We start from the raw sequence: 11,724 nt of genomic DNA on the forward strand, positions 1-11,724 counted from the left end.
TGGGTTGTGGGTCTAGGATAGCACATGTTTTTATAAAGAACATACTGCTGTGGACTATTGTAATTGTGACTTAAAATATGCTTTTCTCGATCTTGGTTGCAAAAATACATGTTTTCCTATGTTAAGGTAAAATTTCCAGATTATTTTATAGTTTGGTTGTGAGAAAATCTAAACCTTCCATTTGTAGTTTAATTCTTCCACTAACCCTTTGTTGAGCAATGATTTTTGGACAGGGAAAGCAAAAGTTGTCTTGTAGTCGGATTCAAAGCCACACAGCTGTTAATTGTAGTCTCCAGCATTTCCCAAACTAAGTTTCCATATTCAAAGGTGTTACTGGGAAGACAGTTCATAATGAAATAAATTTGGAACTTGCTGAGTTCAACAAAATATCATCGGATTCTTTACTGCAGGCCCTTTCATTTCCTTTAATATGCCGGTATGCACTGTGAAACTCCCAGAAGACGACTCAGACTACAGCCTTTTCCAAAGTCATTTGACCATGAAACCCGATTTTTTTAGAGGCATCTTTTTCATAAACGCAGGTCCCCAGGATACACATAGGGCACATAGGGAAGCCATACTGTGTGCCCCGGTTCCAGACAGACTAGGGAGCAGAGCTGCCTAGATTATCCCATTTCTCTGCAGATGCACCATTTTCACCCCCAGAGTTAGTGGGAGAGTAGTGCAGTGCTGAGCTGGGCAGGCACTAATGCACCTTGAATACATACTGGCTAAAGCCATCTCTTAGTTACTGGTGGAGGCCAAGGCTAGACAGACAACTTGTGGAAAAACAGAATAAAGGGTTCAGCTGGAGCTGGGGTGTCTGCTGCAGACTTCCACAGTGGTATGGTTGAGGCAGTGGCCACTAAATGGGTCCCACTTGGCCAGGGAAGTGCAGGATTGAATAAGGCTAACTCACAGTGTTCATCCCATGGTCCAACGTCAGAATTAAAGAAGCAATATCTCAAAAATGCCACTTCCATTCTGATTTTGTCATCAGCAACTTTTGTTTGTTTGTTTATTTTGATCATAGTCAATGCAGTTTATACAATGTTCGCTATTCTACTTGTTCTGATAAAAAGCTTTTTATTTCCAGGTCGCATATTTTTTTTCTTCATAGACAGGCAACAAATAATAATAGTCAAGCGATATTAAGATTGATTAAGAGTAGAGGGGGCATGTTAAATTGCAGAAGATTAAACAGAGATAATTCTTTTTAAAACTCCTCTTGGATTTTTTCTTCTTCTTTTCATAAATTTTAAGTTCTGGGGTACATGTGCAGTATGTGCAGGTTTGTTACATAGGTAAATGTGTGCCATGGTGGTTTGCTGCACCTATTAACCCATCATCTAGGTATTAAGCCCAGCATGCATTAGCTATTTTCCCTGACGCTCTCCTTCTCCCCTCAATCCCACAATAGACCCCAGTGTGTGCTGTTCCCCTCCCTCTATCTATGTGTTCTCATCATTCAGCTCCTACTTATAAGTGAGAACATGTGGTGTTTGGTTTTCTGTTCCTGTGTTAGTTTGCTGAGGATAATGGCTTCAAGTTCCATCCATGTCGCTGCACAGGACATGATCTTGTTCCATTGTATGACTGCATAGAATTCCATGGTGTATGTGCACCACATTTTCTTTATCCAGTCTGTCATTGATGGGCGTTTGAGTTGATTCCTTGTCTTTGCTATTGTAAATAGTGCTGCAATGAACATACGTGTGCATGTATCTTTATAATATAATTATTTATATTCCTTTGGGTATATACCCAGTAATGGGATTGCTGGGCCAAATGGTGTTTTTAGTTCTAGGTCTTTGAGGAATCGCCATACTGTCTTCCACAATGGCTGAACTAATTTACAGTTGCACCAACAGTGTAAAAGCATTCCTATTTCTCTACAGCCTTGGCAGCATCTGCTGTTTCTTGACTTTTTAATAATTGCCATCCTGACTGGCATGAGATGGCATCTCACTGTGATTTTGATTTGCATTTCTCTAATAATCAGTCATTTTGAGCTTTTTTCATGTTTCTTGGCTGCATGTATATCTTCTTTTGAGAAGTGTCTGTTCATGTCCTTTGCCCACTTTTCAATGGGGTTGTTTGTTGTCTTCTTGTAAATTTGTTAAAACTCCTCTTGGTTTTTTGAATTGTTATCAGTTTATTCATTCTTACTCTCTGGGCATAGATTTCATTTTTAAAAGAAATTTTAAAATTTGAGCTCTTTTGTTCTGTGAATCCCTTTTTTTAATGCATGTAGACTGATATGGGGAATTAAGAAATATATCTGAAAAGAATTTATCATCTGACAAAGTTTTGAGTTAAAATTCTCTTTTCACTTAAAAAATTATTTAGGTAAATACCCTGACCTTCACTGCAATTTGTTTGCGTTGTGTTATGGATGGAGAGGAAGCACCAAACACCTATGGAAGGACTGGCCTTCTATTGCTCGCTCGTTCACATTGCCATTGAATGCCAGCTCTATGCACAGCGCTGTGCCTGGTGTGTGGCTGGGGAAATCTAAAGACTCACACCAGGGCCTTAAGTTGCTTACACATCTAAGAGGAGAAAGAAAACTTATGAAATACATTAGAAAAAGCTGTCTGAATAAATTAACAGACAATTTGGATCACAGAGATTATTTTGGCTGATGAGATAGTGTGTTTGAGTTGCATTTCATGGATAATGGCTTTTAACTAGGTTTTTAAGGGAAAGTAGAATCTGCCCATTTGGAGTTTGGAGAAAAGGTGTTTATTTCCTGTGGAGGACCAGCCTGAGCAAAGGCAAAGCAGCAGGGGAGGATAAAGCTTCCTCTAGTGGCAGAGGAGGGTGGAGGGGAGAGTTTATCCTTAGGTCAGAAATAGAGCTCCAAAGCCAAGCAGGTGTGGGGTGGGAAGTCTGCTCACGGACCTTCATCTCCCCTTCTCTCATGCCATAATCACTTGAGGATGCTTGTGCCTGGCGGGAGGTGGTGACACCAATGTCTGACGAGGGCATCATCGCAATACCACAGTCAACCCCACTTCACTCCTCTGGTATAGTGTGTTTCCACTAAACAGTGGGTTTGTGTCACAGTGCACTCTCCCTGCTCATGGTGTTTCTGCTGACCCACTTGGGGTCACGTTTATCTCTTGAAACTAGCTAAATATTATGAAGTTGGTATTTTGGAGAAGCCTGAAATGATGGGAAGACCACTTGTATTAGTTTGTTCTCACACTGCTATAAAGACGTATCCAAGACTGGGTAATTTATAAAAAAAAGTGGTTTAATTGACTCATAGTTCCACATGGCTGGGGAAGCCTCAGGAAACTTACAGTCACAGCAAAAGGATAAGAGGCACGTCTTACATAGTGAGAGTGAGCAGGTGAGAGTGAGCAAGAGCAGGAGAAACTGCCTTATAAAACTATCACATCTCGTGAGAACTCTCACCAACATGAGAATAGCATGGGGGGAAACCACCCCCATGATACCATCACCTCACACCTGGCACCTCCCTTGATACATGGGGATTATGGGGATTACAATTTGAGATGAGATTTGAGTGGGGACACAGGGTCAAACCATATCAACCCCGAAGGAGCAGTTATACAGGGTGCCCTTGGAATCCATTCACTGCCAGTAACTAGTTGCATGACTTTGGTCAAGTCACTTTCCTCCCTAAATTTCAGCAGAAACTGGAGTTTATCTGTAACTTGAGGATAGTCTCTCCCCATCTCTCTCTATGTCAGCATTGTTGTGAGGATCAAATGAAGTAGTGAATAGCGATTTGCTTTGAAGTTTACTTAACTTCAAATAGGTAAAACAATACAAATGGAAAAATACAACCTGATCATATCACAGTAAAAAAAAATACTATTTATGATGATAGCACCTTACATCTGAAGTTGTGCACTTTGAATAGGTCTGAGAATAAAATCTCTGTAATAATAATGATGATAATAAAAACACTGCTGACATGTACTGAGTGTTTACTAAGTTCAAGGCTCTACCTAAGCAATTTTATATGGATAACATCATTTAATCCGTTTAACTAATGCCTATGAAGTAGATATTATTAATTATGCCAGTTTTCCAGATGAGAAAAAAAATGCCCGGAGGGGTTTAAGTAACTTGCTTAAAGGCAAATAGTAAGTGTTAGAACCGGATGCTAGAGTCTTATACTCCTTGGAGTAAATACATATTGCTATGTGATTTTTTTGTTTGTTTGTTTTAGATGGAGTCTCACTCTGTCACCAGGCTGCAATCCTGGTGCAATCCTGGCTCACTGCAACCTCCGCCTCTTGGGTTCAAGTGATTCTCCTCCCTCAGCCTCCCAAGTAGCTGGGACTACAGGCATGCGCCACCACACCTAGCTAATTTTTGTATTTTTAGTAGAGATGGGATTTCACCTTGTTGGCCAGGATGGTATGAATCTCTTGACCTCGTAGTCTGCCTGCCTCAGCTTCCCAAATTGCTGAGATTACAGGCATGAGCCACTATACTCGGCCTTGCTATGTGATTTTTACTGAAATATTATAATACTTGTATGCTGTTGTCATCATTTCGATTTAGTCTTTTCACTATTTCCAAAAAGACAATATTCCAAAGGTTTTAGGATTCCACTTCCATCCACTCAGCCATGGCCCACAATGTCTGTTTTCAGAGCACTGTGATCTTTCAGCTTTGCCTTTGCTTGGGCTCTTGCCCTTTGATGTGTAGAATTATAAAGGGTTAGAGCTATTGGTTTGTCTTTACAGGGAAAGGAGCTTAAAATTCCATTTTGTTTTTCACTGTAGAATGATTGAGATACTTATTTCTGTGGTAAAAGAATTAGGTTGGAGTATAATTTAAAAAATTACTATAATTTTTATTGTTGTCTAAATAACCAAATATTTGCCATCCGTCTTCAGCCACTGAATTGGGATTTGGTTGAAGTGATTTACAGCAGTGCCACGGAACTTAAATTGCAGCCTTTGGGAATCACTTCATCTTTAGATGCAAGAGGCATATGAATGGGCTTCGATTTGTTTCATTCTTCTAAGGGCATCAACAGCTTTTATATAATTTTATGAGCAGTTTTAAAATCCATTTTGTACTAGTTTTGTAAACATGTACACAGATTTTCTTTTTAATGTTGAGACTAAGTGTTTAAATACAAATAAAGTATTTTAGGTGTAGATGTCCACTATCACCGTCCGTTTCCAAGGTCAGGTGATGACACATGGCCCTGAGATGTGTGCTGACACCACTCAAGCATGGTGGCTCTGAGAGAGGAGAAAGGTACTTGCAAGCCAACGTTTTGTAGCAGCTGCTAAAGTCTTCCCACTTATATCATTTTAATTATTATTGAGATGAATAGAAGCTATTAGGAACAAAAAGTGACAATTATAGGCTCTTTGTCTTTTGGGCAGAGAGGTATGTATTAACATCATGCTGAATTACATTTGTTCAGTGCTAATGAGAACTTTTATAAGAGCTTATAGTGGACAAAAAGTCAGAATATTCAGCTTCTCTTTATTTATCAGTCAACTAATTTAAGGAATGTTTGAGTGTTTACCATGTGGTAGGTTTTTAGCCAGTGCTCTAATGATGGCAGTTAAACACGGTTCAGTTGCTCTTTAATAATGTCTTTACGACTCAGAGGACCCAAAATGACAAGAAACACATTGGCATTTCTTGCAAGAAAGGATACTACACGGCATCAGTGTTAAAGTAAAGATGTATTAGGTTGGTGCAAAAGTAATTGCGGTTTTTGCTGTTGAAAGTAATGACAAAAACTGCAATTACTGGCTGGGTGCGGTAGCTCATGCTTGTAATCCCAGCACTTTGGGTGGCCGAGGTGGGTGGATCATTTGAGGTCAGGAGTTCGAGACCAGCCTGGCCAACACGGCGAAACCCCGTCTCTACAAAAAATACAAAAGTTAGCCAGGTGTGGTGACACATGCCTGTAATCCCCACTACTCAGGAGGCTGAGAGGCATGAGAATCACGTGAACCTGGGAGGCAGAGGTTGCAGTGAGCTGAGATCGTGCTACTGCACTCCAGCCTGGGTGATAGTGTGAGATTCATCTCTAAAAATAAAAAATAAAAAATTGCAATTACTTTTGCACCAACCTAATACTTTGCAGCTACAGGCCATCTCATAGCAAGAGGCAGGATCCACTTGTCCCCCTCAGAAGGGAGTGGCAAGATCCACTTCCTCTCTTATACCAGGCACCACGGATGTGTTTGTGCATGGATGACCCAGGAACCAAAGAATCCAAAATAGTGTTTTGTCTGGAGTCTTATATACTTTTAAACATTTTTTATGTTTTAAAATATTTGAAACACTTGAATATTTTAAATATTTTCTTGGTGCCATAGATTCCTGCTATATAACCAGCCTCAACAGCTGAGCTCTCCAGGGGTCTTAGTGAGACCGGTTACAATAAACATGAAATGAGCATATTTGGAAAAATTGTTTCATCTAAGATTTTAGAGAAGGAAGAAATTACAGAGTTCATGCTCATTTTTGTCAATAAACAATGCTGACAAGTTGGTGCAAACCATCCTCAACCGCTTTGGACCCATGGTTATAAGGCAACACTGTTCATGGACATGTTTTGTGCCTTGACTAGGAGTCAGTGCCCTGAAGATACACGTTGATGATTAGGCAAGACAGCTCAGGCTAATTCCAGGCCTGTGTAGTTACTCCTCACAGGGACTCCCAGGGCTTTTGCAGCGCATAAGGAGGACAGTGTTTTTCTCTCCAGGTCTGTTTTCTAGTCTAGAAAACAATAACTTGAACTGAAAAGAACTCTATAACTTCTTCCTTCCCTAAAATCTTAGATTAAATATTTTTTCCAAAGCCATGTGTACCAAGTAAACATTTATTCTTACCTTCCCTATGGAGTTACCTTGTTGTCTTAAAAGGGACTAGTTATTAACCAATTAATCACTCTGGTATTTGTAGTAATGTTGCATCCCCACAAACTCTGGCCATGTCCAGAATCAATATTATCTGTTTCGTTTTGCTGTGGGCAGCCTGATGTAGTATACAGACCTCTCTGAATCCCAGATCTGTGACTTAACTAGATGTATGCTTTTAGCCAAGTTGCTTTCCCACTCAGAATCTCAGTTTCTCATTTGTAAAATGTGAGTGGTCATTCCCCAGGGAGACTGTAAAATATTAAGTGAGCTAATTAGATCTTAAAGCATTTGTTGTATAGTAGATAATCAAGAAAAATCAACTTCTCTTTTTCTGATATGAAACTGTGCTAAATTTAAATTTCCTTTAGGAAATCTTGTTAGGTTTTCTGATTTTAAAATATATTGTATTGGTCTACTTTACAGTGGTAATTTGAAGGCTTTTTGTTAAATCCCACCTGCTAAGAGAGGTAATACAGTCATATAAAATGGTAAGAAGTGACTATTTTCATCTTAATCATAGGAGTAAAGTAGCGGAAACTTTCTGGGTCAGGAGACAGTAAGAAGGTGTTAGGGAGGGATGTCCATGCTTGCAGCATATTAGGAATCTCTCTCTCACACACACACACGCTCCTTCTCTCTTTGAATTGTTCCAAATCAGTTCACCAAGTGACCAGCTTCTTGTTTGGCCAGTTCCCCCAATGATCGTAATTTCTTATGTGATTCTTTCTCTTTATTTACTAGTTTTCAGAGTAAAAATTTATATTCTAGCAAATTTATACAGTGGCCAACATTTGTTAAAGTATTATTTACTTATTTTTAGCTGTTTGATGTGCTTTACTCCATGGCAGTCATCATTCTTTCTGATGCTCCAGTTGCCCAATCTTTGACCACTGGGAGCCCCTTAAAGTCAGCACCTGTGTCCTTTGGCTCTACCTCAGTAGTCTTTGTGGCTTCTGTCATGACAAAAGGTGACTTACTTACCTTCCACATTTCCTGCCGTAGACCTCGGATCAGTCGTGTATCTCCAAGGAATCTTGGTTTCTTTGACAGGAAAATGGTACTTGGACACCATCATCTGGATACTCGGGGTGCTCATTGCTACAAGATCGTCATTGTTTCTGGGCTTTTTCTAATTAAGAAAAGTCATGAGATTATACAGATATTTGCACTTCAAAGGTTAATATTACAAGTTATTACTTAACTTTTTGATTTTATATTTTAATCCCTTTTGTTTAATGATAAAATCTTTTTTCTAATGACTTTAACATGATTATTTTGTTCAAGTGTATGTGTGTTTGTATGTATGTATAATAATTTCAAATCAATTCTCAGTATTATTACCAACTGTAAACTGTAAGACATATAGCACAGAGGTTAACTGTAAAATACTAAATACAGCTTTAGACTTTTGCAGTTTATTTTATTCAAAGGCAATTTCTTACTATGGATGTGCAAAATACTGTTCTGAAGTTATTTGAAGTAATTCTTCTCTGTTTGGTTATGTCTGATATGTTGTGATGTTTATTTGTTTTAATTTGTTTTGAGTTTTAATTTTGGAGTTGCTTCTTTTAATTTTAAAGTTAAATTTATATTTAAAATTATATAAAACATTTATTTGGTTTGAAGGTCAAAACTATAAACAAATTACGTCCGTTCCAGTTTCTTCCAATTCTCTTCCTCCCTCTATAGGAAGCCATTTAAAAAATTAGTTTATCCTTTTTAAATTTCTTTTTGAATACATAAGTAAATACATTTATTACATATGCAATATATATAATATATAGTCAGTATTTTACATTGGTGTTTTTCACCTTTCTTTCCATAGGTTGGCATGCCATATGCCCTGTTCTGTACCATACAGTCTAGAGACCTTGCTCATTTCTGGATAGCTGCACACTACTCTATTGTGTGAAGTCTATTCAGTCCCCTAATGATTGGCGTTTCGTTGTTTCCATTCTTCTGCTATAACGTGATAGTGATAGGCATAAGTCACTTCATACTAAATAACCCATTTGTCTAATACATTATACCTGTTCCTTTTAAACTATCTGATTGCCCAGCATATAGTTTGTCTTTGCACTGGCAGAGAAGCTGATTCCAGAAAGGGAAAGGAGACCGAGAGGCTGTGAAAGTTTTTGTCATATAATACTCAGGCCTCATCCTTCCCACGCTCTTTCCTGCCCGAGATTTACCATTTACCTTCAGATTCTTATAAAGATCAAAAGAATTAATCTTTGTGAAAATACTTTAAAAAGCCTATACAGCTTTTGGGAATCCAAAGCAAATTGGCGTCTTTCCTTCAGTGGAGCCTGTGCTATGATGGTAAAAGCAGGTGAGCTTTATTAGGCCTCCGCTCCGAGCCGGGCACGGTGTTAGTGAGGTGCCTTCTGTGCATGCTTTGCCGTCTTCACCACAATACTGCAGTGGGAGGGAGTCCTTCTCTCTCCAGTGAAGAGTTGATGAAAATGAGGCACGCAGATCAATTTTTGCAAGAAACACACCTCGCAATCCATTATAGGTCCATAGTATACAGATTGAACTGGTCCTCAGAGAAGCTGCTTACAATTTGGAATTTTTGTTGTGTCAATTTTTTCTTCCCCAAATTTCACATATTAGGTAAGACATACAGCATACAAGTTAAGAGAGTCAGTTCAGGAGACAGATAGATCTTGTTGAAATTCTTACTCTGTTTTTTCATCCGGCTATCCCTTCACCCATTCGTCCATCTATCCACTCACCCACCCACCCATCCATGCACAACTATTTATAAAGCTTTTGCTATGGGCCTGGCACTATGCACAGGGAAGCCATATGAGAACACAGAGGGGTCCCACCTTCAAGGCCTCCCAGTCTAGTGAACCTTGTAGGCTGCCTGTGACCCTGGATGAACTCATCATCCTCTATGGGTAACAAAGGCTCTGAGGATTAAATTAGAGAATGTATGTTGTGGGCTTCACACAGTGCCTGGAAAGTAGCTATTAGAAATAAATGTACTGCTCACTTTATACGATCTTCCAGGAAGAGGAATCTAAGGCAGAAGAGTAAATGCAGGACTTAGGAATGTGGAAAACATTCATAAGAAAGATTATCTGGAGGGAATGAATTTTAAGAGGAAGAAAAAAAAGTGTGGCTAATAGGAGGTAGAGGCTGGGCATGGTTGCTCATGCCTGTAATCCCAGCACTTTGGGAGGCCAAGGCGGGCAGATCACTTGTGGTCAGGAGTTTGAGATCAGCCTGCCCAACATGACAAAACCCAATTCTCTACTAAAAATACAAAAGTTAGCTGGGTGTGGTGGCACACACCTGTAATCCCAGCTACTCAGGAGACTGAAGTGGGAGGATCGCTTGTACCCAAAAGGCAGAGGATGCAGTGAGCTGAGATCACACCACTGCGCCTCCAACCTGGGCAACACAGTGAGACTCCATCCCCACAAAAAAAAAAAAAAAAAAAAAAAAAAGAGAGAGAGAAAAAAAATGGGAGGTAGGAAAATGAAAGAGAAAGCAAGAGACTTGATACTGAAGTGAAAGGCTGTGGGATAATCTCATCTGAACTGAAGGAAGCTAGGAGATGTAATATCAATGATAAAAATACAATTGCTTTAAACATGTATCAGCTGAATCAGTGTAGAGTCAGAGTCAAATGTTTATATCTCTGATTTATTTACTCTACATTTATTTTTCCAATATAAATGGCTACTTTTCACAACTCTTAGTGGGAGAAAAGAAATTTTAAGTGTTTTAAATTTTATATATTTGGGCACAGTGCAGGAAAATGTCTGTTGACTAAATCTCTCAATTAACTAAAATGTTTTTTGCTTCACTCATCTTTGATGATTAATAGCACAGTCCGTATAGCTGGGATTTGTTTCCCAAGCACATGTGTGCACGCTCACACTGAAAAACAAAGACAAACATGACCTACTTATGAGGATATATTCTGGGCTCTGAGGACATTCATCTCGGTGCTCTCCACATTACCACATCTATGGTCACAGCCCCACGGTGTTCTGAATAGCCCAGAGCCCCTTTAGAGCCTGAATCATACAAAATATTATATGTTGTTCACAGAGCAAGATTTATTTGTGAATAAAAGTCCTGTTGAGAAAGATTAGAGAGCTTTTCAAAATGACTGAAAACCCAGAGGAAACACCGAAGTGTCAGGAGCAGACGTAGGAGTGTTTCTGCTACTGAGTGCATCTTATCCTTTGTTCAATCAACAAAGATATGCCCAATAGATCTGATGAAGGAATGAATGAAAACTTTCATCTTCCTGACCCTTAGGGTCTGCATCTCTGCAATGAGGACTTGAATTAGACAACATTTCACTAAAGGGCAACTAACAAACATCCCACCATCCCCCACGACTTACAAAATCCTCTGATTTTTTTGAGTGGCTTCTTTTTCTAGGCATTCAATTTAATCACTATCTTACCACTTTACTTTGGATCTATACCTTTTCCTGGAAGTTAAAATTTCTTTTGTGTATACATACATACATATATACATGCATACATACATCTTTATTCTTTTTCTCCCTTGGTACATGAGATGGAACTGAGGTTGAATTGCTTCACTTTTTGCCTCTCTGGGGATACTTTACAAAATAAGGTAGTTCGATGGTTAAATTTCTGCTTTTAAGAACCCAGGGCTGGGCGCAATGGCTCACGCCTGTAATCCCAGCACTTTGGGAGGCCGAGGCGGGAGGATCACGAGGTCAGGAGATCGAGACCATCCTGGCTAACACATTGAAACCCCGTCTCTACTAAAAATACAAAAAATTAGCCGGGCGTGGTGGTGCGTGCCTGTAGTCCCAGCTACTCGGGAGGCTGAGGCAGGAGAATGG

General features: G+C 39.3%; 1 protein-coding gene across 1 annotated transcript in view; it reads left to right on the forward strand.

The window, feature by feature from the left end:
* SLCO5A1 (solute carrier organic anion transporter family member 5A1) overlaps positions 1 to 11,724 on the forward strand; it is a 157,378-nt gene that overhangs the window by 93,769 nt on the left and 51,885 nt on the right. The gene's annotated exons all lie outside the window — the stretch shown is intronic.

This window comes from Rhinopithecus bieti, unplaced genomic scaffold (assembly GCF_001698545.2).
Source record: "Rhinopithecus bieti isolate Rb0 unplaced genomic scaffold, ASM169854v2 scaffold_6536, whole genome shotgun sequence".
Classification (NCBI taxonomy): Eukaryota; Metazoa; Chordata; class Mammalia; order Primates; family Cercopithecidae; genus Rhinopithecus; species Rhinopithecus bieti.